The sequence below is a fragment of the Lepisosteus oculatus genome, chromosome 21 (genome assembly GCF_040954835.1).
Source record: "Lepisosteus oculatus isolate fLepOcu1 chromosome 21, fLepOcu1.hap2, whole genome shotgun sequence".
NCBI classification, from domain to species: Eukaryota; Metazoa; Chordata; class Actinopteri; order Semionotiformes; family Lepisosteidae; genus Lepisosteus; species Lepisosteus oculatus.
The window spans coordinates 8,784,047-8,800,695 of record NC_090716.1 but is presented as its reverse complement, the minus strand read 5'-3'; the positions used below and the strand labels follow the sequence as shown (position 1 = coordinate 8,800,695).

The 16,649-nt window shown below is 35.7% G+C and overlaps 1 protein-coding gene across 7 annotated transcripts in view; it reads right to left on the bottom strand.

Annotated features, from left to right (window-relative positions):
* The window catches only part of tead1b (TEA domain family member 1b), a 66,634-nt gene extending 50,200 nt beyond the window's left edge, over window positions 1-16,434 (bottom strand). For 2 of the 7 annotated variants that reach the window (XM_069181891.1, XM_015338201.2), the window contains exons 1-2: window positions 16,190-16,425; window positions 15,614-15,746 (exon numbers count right to left, since the gene is read on the bottom strand). The gene's annotated coding sequence lies outside the window, so the exon portion shown is untranslated. Of the gene's footprint in view, window positions 1-15,613; window positions 15,747-16,189 lie in introns of all 7 variants that reach the window. The other 5 variants (XM_069181889.1, XM_069181888.1, XM_069181890.1 and 2 more) reach the window with 5 other exon arrangements.
* Window positions 16,435-16,649: the final 215 nt, after the last annotated feature.

Here is a 16,649-nt window from a genome sequence, read left to right as displayed (position 1 = left end):
AAATCTCTCAGTTTCAGTGCTCCAGGAGCCCGCCTGTCTCTGATTGTGCATCCGTGGTAGTATCTGTTACAACCTGCCCCCCATACAGTAACTCATTAAAACCAAGATGACTTCAGTAGATCCCAATTTTCATACTTTGAACACCAATCATTAACCTTAACTGCACTTTTGTTTAATAAATTAAGACAGTAAAGCAAATCAGTACAATAGGTTGCACTGTAGGATTAGTATAAGTGGCCATTAAGGATTAACCACCACTTCTTTACCAGTAAAAGAGGTCTGAAACAAGCAGATTTGGAAAGCAGTGGTACAATGACAACATAATAATTAGTTTTCTTAACTAAGAATGGCATGTAATTATACTATTAAACGAAATGAAAAATGTTAGTAGGATGTTAGTCATAACATAAGGCTTCTGTTTATAATTTAACACATAAATGTCTGCTTTGAAACAAGCTAATTTCAATAGAGCATGAGAGAAACCACTGAATTCCTGGAAAATAGCTAAGTTTCAGACAGTGCATCTCACAGATATGAAATACATATGAAACAAATAAGATTAAATTTCATTTAAGTTTCAACCACACACAAAAAAAACAACTACCACTTCAAAACGATGACCACTCCAAATTGCTTTGCTGGGTTTTCAAGATTACTAGTCTAATAAGCTAGTAATGAAATACAAGGGGTTTGTACTACTTTGATAGCTCGCAGTGGTATTTTTGTATGTTGTATCTGTTTAAACTACTGATTTGATGTTACGTTTGACACTTGCCAGACAATCAGAAGTGCTTTATAAGGGGATCAGAACTTCCCAAGTTGTCACACTCAAGTGGCTCAGTATCACCGCGTGTCCGGCTGGGACTGGGAAACCTGAGCTCTCTAGAACCAGAAGACCCTGTAGCACTACAGTGACAGAAAGGAAGAACACACCACTCCTGTAGAGCTTGTTGCACATCAAGAGACTGCTGAGTGGATGGGAGGGCAGGTTAAAAGAGACCATCTTCCTCATTCCTCCCGTATGGGTAGAGGAGCTGTCAGTGACCCAATACGTCAAAACACTTGCCAATCTTCAACTGAATGGGTGAATGAGAAAAAAAATCATATTTGAATTAACTAATTTTTTATTCTATGAATTCTATTTTAAAAAAATATTGTATTAACTACAGCATTCCCTCATTTTGAAATGAAGAGCTATCTTTAAGATCCAATACCTTAAAACCTTTTCAGTAAAAAAAAAGCTTCCCCAGAAACGTCATTTAAGCAAAGAAAGTAGTTTTTAAAGAGAAATATTACAAAACAGAATACAAATACATTTCCAAATCCTGCCCACAGTCTTCACTTATTAGTACACAGTAAGCTTCTGTTAGTAATCTATAATCCGAGGTGTATGAATTATTGAATAACTGCAGTGATAAATTGAAATACATTTTAAATGGAACTATTCCTGACTTCACGTCCGCTTTAAGATCACCCATCATTTTATGCTAAACAGGGAGTAACAAAGCAACAACATAAGCCAATGGAAAAAATGCAATACACCTTGCTGTAAACTTGAGAATTGCCTTAACACATTATCCATGTCAGGCATGAAATTCTCTTTTAAAGAAAACGCCACAATCAACATGGTTCTGCTGGATGTTCAACGGTGCACACGTCATGTAATGTTTCCTTCTATAAGCAGAAACAAAACGGTAGAAACACCGAATGGGATTGCTGCAGCCGCTTCTTTGAAGCTGACTTCTGTCATCTCAAGAGAGGCGAGAGGCAGTAAGAAAGAGCAGACACCCAGGGAGGACTGTGAGAGGGCACTGCACCTATCTTCAGCAGGGGGTTCTTTGAAGCCACTGGGTTGGAGGGCTGGGTAGAGAGTTCAAGAGCAGTTGTTTTTGTCTTAACAAATGGAGAAAAGGATTGTTAGCAGATCAGCTTAGAGGAAACTTTTCCTCAAAAGGAACCGAGATTCAGGAACAGGTACACAGAGTGTGGGTACGTGTTGTCGTTGCGAAGTTATAACAGGGTTTGCCGACACTACACAATGCTAAATCGTACTAGATCATTTAATTCTTATCTCGCGTTCAAAATTGAACAGTGTGACAGAAAAAAAAATCTGATGTTTACACAACCAATCCATTTAACAGTATATTAAGTTATTTACATACAGTTTTTGAAGCATTTCACATCAACCATTCTCCATTATGAAAAACGAAAACAATGTTAACTCAAGCAGGAGACCCAGAGCAATTCTATGATTTCAATGAATACCACAAAACCTGTGTCTTGTTTAAATGACATTTGCTGCCATTCTACTACAGGAAACCAACATCCAATTAATATCAGGGAAACTAATTACCTAAAGAAGAACCACAAGATTAGCAACATGTTGGCTTGTTGGTTTTTGTTCTCCCCTGGTTTTATTAAAGAAGCCTGCAACACAGGGAGAAAAAAGCTGTATATCAAACTAAATATCAGGGCTTTTTTGTGTTTCAATCCATTTAAAATCATTACCTAAAATATTTACCAGACTCTAACATATTAATCTATCATCACACAGAATTAAATTAATGATGACCTGAAAACGTTTCCTTTCATGCTTTTATTTCAAAGCCACTTTGCATTTCAATTGAATACATTTCTATTTAACAGAGTCTACACAGCTTATGCAGTGGAGTCTACTTTACACTGAACTATGTGGGATGCAATTCTTTTATTTACTATAAATGGCCTTCACTGCAGAGGGAATCATTATCGAATCAAAGTGCCTACACTGGATGAGGCTTATTTACTCGGACATCTTTTTTGTGTTTTGTTTCCATTTATGAATCACGACCCTTAAAACGACATGCTCATCTCCCCACGTCTCACTTTTACTATAGAATGAAACAAAGCCCACTCGCAATTACCCCTTTTCTCCTCCAAACCTAATAACATCAATTAGGAAATATATACATTAATTTGTACGTTTTGTACCGTGAGACTTTAATCTTGCAAGCAAAGTTCAAACTTGCCAACGGCTCACATTCTTAAAATACAATATTAAAACAAAACTTTGTTTTTAAACTGAGAACATTATATTATAGCAAGAATAACTTTGCTAATATGCTAACGCACTTTCCTACACACTATCTGGGTGGAAGGATCAGAGATATTATGCTTGACAATAGTACATAGATCTTAGTTTCTACCCCATTGCCAGCTTGTAGCTGAATACATGCGCAAATTCATGTTTCCACATTCGATGGGCAAGAGCTCCTTGTGCTGAACTGTTTCACTGGGGCCTAATGATCCTGATTCAGTTGATTATTAGCCATTCAACTGAAGAAGAATTTGCATCGATTGCTTCTTATGGACAAACATGTCAATGCGTCTTTCTTCATGTAACTTTGATCTTGCTTCAACCTCAGACCAGTATTTTAAAGTAAAATAAAATCCCCTATTTATGGAAAAGGATAAATAGTACTGTCTTCTTCTTATTCATAATTCCAATGATGCTTGCAGTTCTAAATATTTTTTATTTCACATTGACATTGTTGGGATGTGCATTACACAATATTAAAGATAAATATAAAGATTTAAAACTATATTAACATATAAATATTTAAACTTAAAATGATCTAACAAGTGCTATTTTTTAGTATTTAGCCAACTGATTTAAACTGTTCTATCAGGCACGTTGTTTTAAACACTGGAAAGGGCATTTATCATATGGAAACTGGAGATTCCGAAACTGCTAGTTCAATGATGTACTCCCTTAATATAATAAATTCAAACCTGAAGCTGGAGTGTTACTACCTAATTTCAACAGCTTGCCAACTGATGCTGGTTATTATAAAATATCCCTCATGTAGTACTTACATGACAGAACCACAAAAACTAAGCCTTATGTCACACATATATAAGAACACTAATTACACTACCCTGTGAAAGCCAGGAATGTCACCTGTGTAGCAGTCAGTGCTGTCTTAACAGATAATTACATACTACTGCCCACCACACTGAGCACCATGGTAATGGTCTTATTAACAGGATAAAGGGGAAACCAACCAACAAGTGAATGTCTAGGTAGAAGTAGGGTGGAACTGTGACATCCCATTAAAAAAGCTGACACTTTCCGACACATTACATAAACTGGACTCATTTGTGCAGAGCAGGAATCTGGTTAAATTAAGACAACCAATTTCACAAAAGCTTCCAGGACAAGGGTAATGAAATAGCAGATGAGAAGACTAAAATGTAATTTTCCACATGGAGTTCTTTGTACTGTTATCTTAGAATGTGCCATAATGATTTTGTGAATGGCTTTTGTGAATTCATAATGACCCAAGTAGTTAAGGTCTGGCTGTCAAGTATAGTCTTATAATTATGCTATAATCATAAAACACAATGTTCGAATACGCTTAAAATGTGTAACATTATCCAAGGCTAATTATTTTAGTAATGCTTAAAGTATTTCAAAACCCAAGAGGAAAAAAAAATGCCCGAAACAAATATACTGCATTTACTGTGAAAGAATATTACAGAAATTCCATTTGCAGTTTGTCCAGCTTACATTGTTTTTTGATTAACTTCATCCCTGTTGAAACAAAGGGAAATAAGTGTTCTGCAGTGCATGCACACATTTTTAAACAATTTTACACTAGATAAATCATCATAAATACATAGATGTTTTAAAGCTAAGCCACTAAATATGTAACAATTTGCAGAGACTACAGTAAGGACATGGAATAATGAACATATTTAGACAAAATATTCACCTCACACAGAGCAGCCAATGCAAGTAGAAAAAATACTAAACTGAAAAGTCACAAGCCACAATTTTTTATTTCTATAATAAAACAAATAGCACTCTTATGGTGTAAATCCTTGTCCAGGGACAAAGTCATTAGAAATAAAACAACAAGACTTATAATTTAGCAACATATCTCAAAAGGGCAGAAAGAAAATGTCTGATAGCTGTTAAAGAGGGTTTAGTTAGTAGACTATGCAGTGTAAAATTTAAAATATTCTGTTTGTGCAAACAATTTAACACCATTTATAAGTATTAAGTGTGACTATTTCTAAATGTGATTGGCATACCATTTGATCTATATCAATTGGAATTCTGCCATTTCCCCTTAGAAACATACAGTACATTTGACTGTTATAGTTAGCAATTTCTTCTGAACTCTGAAGTTGCTAAATGTAATTTTGCCTGTGTCAAGAGCTAAGGTAAACAAATTTGATTGCAATACCAATCCCTAAATACAGTGGGTGCAGTGAGCCAGAGGTGTGAACTACAAATACCATCATCCCACTGGCAACAGCACATAATTTAAAGTATGTTACTTTAAACCAGCAGGAACAGGCAGTGCAAAATCTGCCTAATAAAAATAAATTCAAGTCTTCAGCCTGAAGTGTAGTTTGAACACAAGTGAAAAGACTTCTGACATCAGTCTTTTTCAGATGGACACAACACTGATTAACAATGGTTGTCACACAAGCTATTCGTGCCTGAATTTGTTGTACCAGATCAGAGAAGTCAGTTACTACTACACAAACCCGCAAATAAAAATAATTTTATTCACAGTCTATTTTGAAATTCGCAAAAGAATAGTTTTGTTCAGGAGCAGTTGATCAAGTATTGACGACAAACAGAAGGAGACAATACTGAATAATATGTACATCACCCAAGCCTACCTTATTAGCACATAATAGGAAAAATATTAATATTCAAATGGAGCTGTGGCTGAAGGTCGAGAAGATGAAACTGCATTTGAAAACGTTCTCAGCTCAAAGACAATGGTAAAGAGAAAATATGTACAATATATTCATGAATTCCAGCAAAAGAAAAAAAAAATCTTCAATAATACCTTTCAATAGGTGAATGAGGCACTCCAACTCAAATGGAAACACAATAGGTCTTAGATGCATTTATAAAGTACATTTCTATATCTATATATGCATATAACAGAGGCATTCTGAGGATATGGATAAAGCTAAAAAAATTAAGAGCTGTAATATATGACCATGGAGGCACATAACCTCAGTAAAATCTATGATCCATTTAAAAAATTTCAAGTGCATTAAAATCTAAGTATCACACACTAACTATAAAGGCAATGCTCTTAACAGCCTCTTTGCAGTGTATAAGACTGTTTGTATTATGTATACCAATTTAAAGAAATGTAATTGTCTTTTAAACTAGTGCCAGTACTATCATCCATAATCTTTTATCCAACAGGCCCTTCAGACAGAGGGCCATATAGAACTCTTAAAACAACAAACATTCTGTAAACAAGCCAAAACCTCATAAAAGCAGAATGGACCATAACAAGAGGAACATGCAATATTGGAATGAGGAGTATTCTTAACAAATCTGAAGCTGCCTCTCGGAGATTAATACAAATACATTAAAATGTATGTTTCACTACAAGGTTCCTAGGTTATTACAGAGCAAAAGATGAAAAGAACATGAAAGAAAACCTTAAGAGGGGAAAAAAACTGAAAGCTTTATTTGTGAATTGAATATCTGAGCTGGTTCTAAAATCAAGGTAATAGATTCAAACTTACATATTCTGAGATTTTCTAAATTATACGGTAAGTGAAAGAGTCACAGGGTGTGTTATGTAAACACAGAGAACATACGTTCAGTCTCCAAAATGCAACTTACAAAGGAAATAAGTACAGTACACAAACCTCATTTCCACCAGGTATTTTTTCTAAATCCTAACAAGGCATGTCGGCCCTCATTCCTTTCATTTCAGCATTTAAGCTGAGTCAGCCTCTACAATTACCTGACATGTTCAAGGACTTCATATTTCTGCCTTGCCTTTCAGTCAAAATGTTATCCCTGGTGTGCAACCCTAAAATGACATTACATACTGCTTTTACATAAGATAAACGTTCAATTCTGAAAGGCAACAGGCTGATGTGCTGCCAGAGAAGAACAAAATAAGAAGTTAGCTGTACATAGAACAATTTCCTACTTATGTTGCTGAAATCTCTAAACTGAATGTTTTATAGGACCTGTTCAAAAACACAAAGGTATTGCACTGGGGAAAATTTAAGATGCAGCTGCACTTTCAATAAAACAGACTGAAAAAAAATCTTCTGACAGAGCAACGCTGGTGTATGTTTACAGTACACACCAATGCGGAATGTTTTTATTATTTTTTTAGTCATCTTAAATTGAAATGTTATGATTAAGTACAATTACCTGAAGAGGCACCAGTTTTATGCATTTTCTGTAGTTCAGACCACAAACCTGGGCTCGGAGCCTGCTAATAATCTAATATTTCTTTCCAAGATTATCTTGGTGATTGTGAACAGTAAGTGACCTTTCTTATCTGTGTTTTGGAGCTCAAGACATGCTTCTAAGCTAATGAAATTTTCTTCTAAAGTGCAATATGTAAAGCGAAATTACTCACTGTATGCTCTTACAAAATTGGTTTAGGGTGCATGCAAACAATTTACATTAAAAACATAAAAAAATAAATGGTTCTTAGATTTAAAAAAAACAGACCATGTTTAATTGTGTTGATTTTCATGAAGTGCTCGGTATTCAACCATGATTTTAAAAAAAACTAGAATAAGTACTGGGCATACATCATTAGATGGCATGCAACACCTGTAAGCCTACCTCTTTTAGGGAATGCAGTTGAAAAAGAATTATACCAGTAAAGAAACCGTCTTACATGATAATACTGAAGCCATTAACTGCTTCACTTGGCTTTATTACTGTAGAAAATAATGGAATACAGTACCAGAGAGCCAGTACAACTGACATTTGAATACAGACCACAAATTATAAACAGTTTCAGTAAATTAAGTGACTGAGTGCCTTTGTTCCACAGACATACATCTTCCTATTGCTTGCAAAAAGCAGCATATTCTAACCACTAATACTGCCATAGCCAGCACTGGGAAAGGAAGTTATTGAAGCCTGGATTTCCTGCTTTTGGCTGTGGCCAAGAACTCTGAGGTTTATAGCGGTTTCAGGAACTGACTCATCTAATGATTCATGGATTAGATATTGGTTTTCATATGTGTCTGGTCATAGGACTGCTGAGTCTAAACAACTGTTTGCAAAACTGTGGGTAAAAAAAAAATCTATATTATACATACATGTCAACAAAAAAACAGCACCCAAATTATTTCTTTCTCTAAGAAAGTAATTAAGATGCCATTTGTTCCTCCATTATTAAAAAAATAGATTAAGGCTGACATATGGTTTTAATTATGATCCCATTACTGTAAAGTGCTGAACTAGTGGTTTAGTTTATTGTATGAGAGTCCTAGGAAAAAAAAGGACAGGAAAAGCTGTGTCTTACATTTCATCTGAGTAAGTTCTTGCTTAAAAAGATACTGGCTAAAGTAAAGAGATATTTTTGTTTAACAGAAAATATTTTCTCATGTATCAGTCAAAATAAAAACTTCCTTGCCTTAGTCTGACCTGTCACAACTCTTTCTTTCCCACTCACACACTCAATGGACAGAGGCATTGTAGCTTGCCAAGCATTTTTACTGTCATCCAAGAGCTACGGCTTCATGTTGATAGGGTATAATTTAAACATCTTGATTAATGGTTTAATTTAAATAATACTGGATCAGAAGCGCTTCATGTTTATTCAGCATGGACACAATCAGATATGACTGAATTCACGTGACATTACAATGAATAACTTTCCCCCCAGTAACAAAATCTGACATTTCACAAAGCCAAAAGCAAGGGACTTCCTTTGTCAAAATGCAGCACGTCTCTTCAGTCAGCTCACACAATTATGGAGCTCATAATGGTTTCCTTATTCAAATTCAGGAATCTGTCAGAACTTAAGCTGTTCGAAAGAATTTTTTATCATGAAAAAATTAATGATGTGCTACAAACAACTGAAATTCCTCCTTCACAACTCAAGACAAATACCACACAGGAGGAAGAAATACATAGATGTATATATAAACATATTACCATAATTACATACATAAAAAATATACTTGGTGTGAATGTCACTTACAAAAGCAGTTGACAAGGCCAAAGTGCACTCGGTAGCTGGCAGTCATTTTATGGCTGCAGTCCTAAAGCAGATTTACTTAGATGACGTCAGTGGCTTCAAGCCAGTTTTTTCCTTTTGGTGGCACTCACCATTCGCCTCTTGAAACCTTCACTAAACTGCAGTGCAGCAGACCATAATAAAATATTCCCTTTGTGACACAGATTACCTCAGGGCACCGAGGCCTCGATAACAAAGGCAAACCCCTTTACTTACCTGACTACAGCTCATGAAGGAACGGATAGTTTTGCCGTGGTTCTCCAGAACCAAGAATCCCTCCACACAAAGCTACACAATGCTGCACTGAAATCACTGCTACACAAAGAAGCCTGACTGAAAAAAATCTCACTTGTTTTCTCCATTTTCTTTTCGAGTCTTAAAGAAAGGATTTTCTGCTGACACTCGCAAAAGATAGTTTACTTGCGAACTGATGTATTCGATCAGTCACAATTACTATATACTTCCATTTCTAAATGATTTACCTCACAGACAAGCATCAATGCTTTGCTGAAATCACCCATGGAGTCTGAGGCCTATTAAAACAATAATAAAAGTCGGTTCTAAACCGATAACGGTCTCATACATTTTCACCTATTGTTTTTACCAACTTTATAAGATAAAGATACTTAAAGAGCATTCCTTTCAAACCGTTTAAAAGTTCACATACTGCTAATATCCAGCATGTTTTGTATTTTTGTGTAATATTACTAATGGTATGAAAGGTATGTCAATCAAATGTTTTAGTGTGGAACTGTATCTGTACAAAAAACTTCAACAATAAGAATCCATTGCCCCTCTTATAACCCTCTGTTCCCCAGGATTAACTATTTTACAAGACAAAAATTATTGGAAATGATAAATTCTGACAAACTGAAGGGCAGAAGCATTTTCTCCACTGGACTAAAATACTTCAGGATTTGTTTTTCAGCACCACCACAAATGGCTCATTACAATGACTTATATCTGATTAATTTTCACATACACTATGTAGGCACTCCTAAAATATGAATATGAGCCTTCGCAATCAGATGAAGAACAATGTGAAATATGAGCATCTCACTTCAAGCAAGAAGCCATAAAGGCATTCTACACAGATAAAACTGATCATAAATTTATTTATGCTGAATGTCTAAATGCTATTCTGTAAACTGACATACCCAAGCTAGAGATTCCTGTAAATCTTTAAAGGTTAACTGAAAAATCAAATATATAAAACCTGCTCAGGAATAACTTGCTTTCTGATAATGGATTTTCAATTGACAATGCTAGCTTCCCCATATATTACAACAAATCTTTTGATTTCTTTGATGTTTTCTACCCCCCAATATTTTGTTCAGAGGACTTTTGCTACCAGTTCCTTAAGCTAAACAGCTAAAAAGCTGACATGTGGCAGATGTCAGAACAATGTGTTATGACAACAACATGCCAAATGACAGACTGCAAACATGAACAATTCATGTAATCCTTTTGCAAAGGATATACTGCATACAGTAAAATTAAATACAATTATTCAAACTTGCATTTCAATTTAAATTTGTTTTTTTTTTTAGAATTCCACTAACACAGCAGTAGTTCTAAAGCAGTTACGTATGCATTATTATCAGTTATTAAATCAGAAATGTTAACCACACATCATCACTATATCGTAAGTAGCCGATACCTACAACGCATTCAAGGTATTTTTCCAGATCTTTCACAAAGGAAAAACACACGCATTGCAAAGTCAGAAGACTTTTCCTAGCTACATTATTTTTTCTCCATTTAATAACATGAAAGCTGAAGTAAATGTATTAAAGAGAACCACTTCAGACAGCTAGATTTTACATCATTTCCAAATGGAACCACAAAAAAAGAAAAACTTGCAATGGAAGAGTTAATGTAGCTTCTGTCCACAAAATGGAAATTTCAAGTGCATGAAGATTAATTTTTTTGGCTGCTCTGTAGTTAATATTTTATTTGGCATACGTAGGTGGAAGTGCTTGTATCATTTATACTGCAGCATTAATGTTATTGGCTAGCATGCCATTTAGACTCCATTACTGAAGGATATGTATTTAATCAGAAAATAAACCTTTTTTACAAGATTGCATGCTTTAAGCATGCGTTTAATTATATAAAGGGTCAGGCTATGCTTTAGAACTCACTGGTTGTGTCAAAAACTATTTGCACATGACTTCTGATTTCTTCCACTTGTGTCCCCAAAACTGAAACATAAATATTTGTACTTGAGTAATTCAGCTTTTCCAATGCACTTATATAACTTCTGTTGTATTAAAAGATCTCTTATATTTCTAAAGTCGCAAACCATACCACAGCACTCAAAGTGGACTCCAGAAATAATTAAAGCAAGCCTGTACACATACAAATGTTTACCATTTTATGGAAAATGAAATGGAAAGCCCAGAAACTTAAAATAACTAAAGATTCCTGTGTAGGAAAAAGAAACAGTTACATCCCCTGCAGAAATAAGCTAAAACAGTTGGTGACTCAAATATGAAGCATATTAAAATGCTATTGATAAGCTAAATTAACAGATAGCTTATCTGAAGCATACACTAGCCATATGGTGCCACAACCACTACAGCCTGTTGCTGGCATAACAATAGGCTGTTCCAGACAGTGGAAAGCACTGTTTGACAAATGGTCGTTAGCATGAATTTTCAGAGCAGAATGTGCAAGAGTAAATGCATTATGCGTATTTGCATTTTTTTTCTACAGGTGCATAAAAGACCAAACCAGATGTCAACTTCAGCACTGCCCTGTTGGGCCTCCGTGATTGTACAGCACTGCACATTCTGCCACAACTATGGCTAGGACAATTATCTTCTGCCCCCCCTTCCTGCATGGCCCACCCCCACCAGTTCACCACCAAGCCAACAGCGAGCCCTCTTAAAACACCTGGTTTCTTTTCACTTTGCCTCTGTAGAAATGTATTCTACTCTTTGTGTCAGCAGTCACTTTGGTCTTTCCGTTCAAACATGCACCATACGATGAGAATTTATTCCAGTATGGGTTGGTATCTTTATTTCCCCAAGTCGCATGATTCTGAATTCAAGGAAATGGATCAGTACTAAAACGCATTAATGGACAAAAATGTTGAATAAAACAGTATGCAAGCAAGAAATGGGAGAATTGGACCCTTTCAACACGTTTTTTTTTAAAGGTGTGCAAAAATTGATCTTGCACCATTTCATTCTCAACTTTCAATTAAAACAGTATTTCCTAAATGACCATAATTAAACATTTATCTTGTATGTATGCTTCCCTTGGTTCACAAAATCGACCATTACTCGACACCTTACAGAACAAAAGGCATAGTGCATATGAAAAACTGCTAATGTACTGAACTATGAAAACCATCAAATATATGAATTATGTTTCTCATTCTATATTTTGTGAAAAAACAGAGTATAAGTGTAACATACAGGGTTTTATTTGATTTTTTGCAATTCACGTCTACAAAAAATTCACAACTAAATCATCCAATTTTAACTGCAGCTCCTGTTACCGTTTTCAGTCACATTCTGAATTGCAGGTCACAGTGACCCTGCTGCAGAACTCGTATCCATAGCACAAACCTGTATTAACCTTCACGTTGAAAACTTCAATGACCCTTAAACAAATATTTTCCTCAGTGGAATGGGGATTTTCTTACACCAGTCTCCAGAGACTGAAAAGGATCCATCTTCCTTTACTTAAATAATCCGTGAAGGTTAACCTTGTAAAACAACAAAAACATAAGTATTTCCTATCAAATATGATGGTTTAAGAATGTGAACAACTATCGCAGCTTTACTCCAGTGTAGCATCATTGTACTGTTACATCCAAGATAAAAATCAAATCATATTTGCATGTCAAAGATTTCATTTGAATGCTTTCCAAATTCAAAGGCTGCAGCAAATTATTTTAATTAAAACCTGTGCACATAAAAATATATCTGTTCCTGTATTTAGAAAACAAACCATGCCAACATATATAAATTCAGTATGTTCGCACATAATTAACATTTCCCAATACTGGCTTACAAATCTTTGAGAAGTGCCATCTAGAACTGCCTTTTATTTTCATTGGTTTATGGTCCACAGCAAAACTTAATATCAATTAAATTCATCTATGACTATTTACGTAATTAAAATGATACTTTTAGTATGAACTCATCTTCAACAACAGTGATTGAGGAGGAAAAAGTACATTCTCTTTCTAGAGCTGAGATTTTTAATAAATGTTCATTTAGGGTCGACAATCACTGTAGCAAGCAAAAGATTAGGTAAAAAGATGTATACTTTTTTAACTCACGTTTTGTGCTGGTTCCCATTTCTCTAACAGTGTGAGGACAGGCTTCTTAAACTAAAACCACTAACCTCAGAAACACTTATTTGTATACAACCACATCATTTCAAGATAACACATTAAAAAACAAAAAATGCTCAATTTAATAAAGCACATCAAGTGTACTGTTCACTATGTTACTACAATGCAAAAAATTAATTATGATTCAACCTGTGAAATGCCCTTTTGCTTTTGTGTTGTGTCTTTTAATACTATGCACTACATTATATACATAGAAAAGTCGATAACCACACTCTCAAGCCTGTGGGAGACAATGTTCTATTCTTCCACTGGTAAATGTAATGCAGGCTGATGTCCAACAGGTCCAGTAGTTGCATAAGCTGAAACAAAGCAACTATTGCTATCCTTGGTATTTTCTCTCAGCAAACAGATTTACTCCTCACCATCCTGTTTTGTCAAGGGTTAAGTCTGCTAGAAGTCAATCTGTTTACAGTAGCAAATTGTCCTAGTTAGAGACATCAAGAAATAACTACAGATAAAACAATACAATGCTTGTCTTATTTCATTTTACACCTTTTAAAGAAAATCAACTACAAGAAAGAATTACCCAAACCAAACAGTACAAGCTGCTTGCCAAAAAAAAAATTTACTGAGGGAGGATAAAAGGATGAACACCTACTAAATTTCCAAGTTTTTTTTTAATCCAGAATTGCTGCTGGGGGTCAAATACATTTAAAATTTTATTTCAAATAGACTATTCTATTTAGACTTTTCAGGATATTTTATCATTTCTGCTTGGTTACCTCTATAGCATCCATGTACATAATAAAGCTGCCCTTTGGAAATTTTAACCTATTTGCATAGGCAGGTGTTTAAGTGGAAGCAAACCAGGCCAGATCAATATAAATCGTAATAAAATTAGTAAAACAGAAGAGAGTCGTGACTATTCTTTAACAGAAAACTAAAACTAAAAAGCCCAATAAGAAACCTTTAAACCTCCAGATGATATAGATTTTGATCTTAATACCGTTTGGCGTATTTGAATTGGACAGAAAACAATCACAGTTTAGGTTAATTTCAAAGCGCTGGTTAAAGCTCTGAAATAGTTAACGACATTTAACTTTTTCTAAATAATAACACACACCACCACCAAAACTGTACTATGTCCACGATCAAAACGGCAAAAGAACTATATATTTTAAAAAACGTGTGAATTTTACTGCGTTTATTTTTCTAAAACTTATTTCACCAGCTCTTTCAACTTTACCGTTGTAACCAAAAACGCAAAAATTCTTTGAAAATATTCGCAACCCCATCACTACCGGGAAGTCAAAACTCTTAAGTCCAGGCCTTGTCGGGATGTTTATTTTTTGCAATTTTGTTTTCCCCAAAATAAACATTTCAAGACGCACCTACACTGTTGCCACGTGGTAAATCAAACATAACTTATTTTAGTTATCTTTAATCCAGACAGCAAAGCAACGGAACTTGAAAATAAAACAATATTACTATTTATTTTTTAAACAATTGCAAACAGAGGCCTTCAGTGGATACAATGCTTCCGAATGGCAAAAAGACTTTTTTAAAATGTATTAAAATCTGAAATTCGTAGTAATTTTCCACTGATCTTTATCTGTCTGAGAAGAAAACTACAACTAACAAAGAACCGTGGATGACCATGAATTATTGTACAACAAAAACTTAAATAATAGTAAGTAAAAGTTCCTTCTTAATAACATCAGAAATCCTTTAGAAAAATAACTCGGGGAACTTTCAATCTTTACAGTTTCAGATCATTAAGTTTTAATTATTGACAGAATCACAGAAGGCTACTTTTGTTCAAGACCTCCCCAGCTGCCGTCGTTCCCAATAAATTATTTACAAAGCCTCCCACCAAAAATGGACTTTCTCCTGCTCTCATCAACAGTACATTACATCGCTCGTTAAAGTTAATAAAATAGAGTCGACGGATTTGTTTTCCCCCGTCGTACGGTTTATTGTGTTTGTTGTTGTTGCTTTTTATGATCACGGTGGCTCGTTTCATCCACACATACCACACACAACTTTTTTTTCCCGTTTTCTCTTAAAATTCCCCCATCTTAAGCCGAACAACGGCTTATCGTTTTCCCCCAAGACATTCCCTTTGCGACACGTCCCTTCCACAAGCTCTTCGGCAACAAGTAGTCCATAACCTGCCGCAAGTTTACCATTCCGATCGAGTTTTAATGGAATGCAAATAATTCATTAAAAGGATATAAAACGAAAGGGTAAATCGAAGAAAATACTTAATACTTACAGTTGATTAAACGACAAAGAAGGAAAAACGCGGGGGTTATCCTAAAGCTGCAACGAGCCTCCTTGGAATACAATGTTTTTGCGGACTTCTGAAAATGTTCCACTTCAATCCGCAACTCCCAGCTGAAGCGACTCTGGAGAACAAAACAGCAACAATCTGATCCTTCATCGCGTACAAATGTCGATTTAAACGCCACATTTTCGACAGAACTTGTCGCAAAGCCCCGCTGCGGACTCTCTCCGGTTGGTGATCGGGAGTTATCGCAGCCCCAGCGTGCGTAAGGTCGGGCTTCTTTACAAAAAAATGTAAAAAATGTCAGATTTTCGTGCTATGTCAGGCTACAACGCAGTGAGTCAGTGGACAAAGTGAAAGCACCCTGTTGCAAGAGCGGCGAGAAACAATGTAAAAGCCCAGTATACAGATCAACAAACCACTTTCAGCCCTCGCTACTAGTTACCAGTGATGCTTAATACGATTTTTATTATTTGAATCTAATGCATTTTAGTCGAAAGGTACAACTTTATTACCAAACTACCCAGCTCCAACCATTTTGCATACCATTAAATGCAAACTTACCTCAAAACACCACTCTCTGCTAGTGTTATTTGATTTTAATTTCGGCCTCTCTTTTTTTTTTCTCTCTCTCTCTCTTGTATGTGCTGTTTAAATCTTTGTAAACTGTGTAAAGTTATTCTCGTGTTTCTGGGCCGGCCGGGTTTTGTGTACGTGAATCGGCGGCGCACCGACAGGGATGCGAAGAATGCTCGGAATGAGAAGAGGAATGAAATGAACGCGAAGACCGAGCTCGCACCAGGGCGGAGCGAGGGTGGCGTCATCCCGAACCCCGTCGCCAGCCGGGGTAGGAGGGACCAGCGCCGAAAGGATGACCTCACGAGAGACGCCGCTTTCAAACTCCACACACACACAAACCAAAAAAAAAAAAAGGAAAGGAAAGGGAGGGAACTTTCAAATGGACGTCACCAGTGACCCCCCTTCCATCCCTCCCCATTACCAGACTCAAATCAAAGGGGGCGAT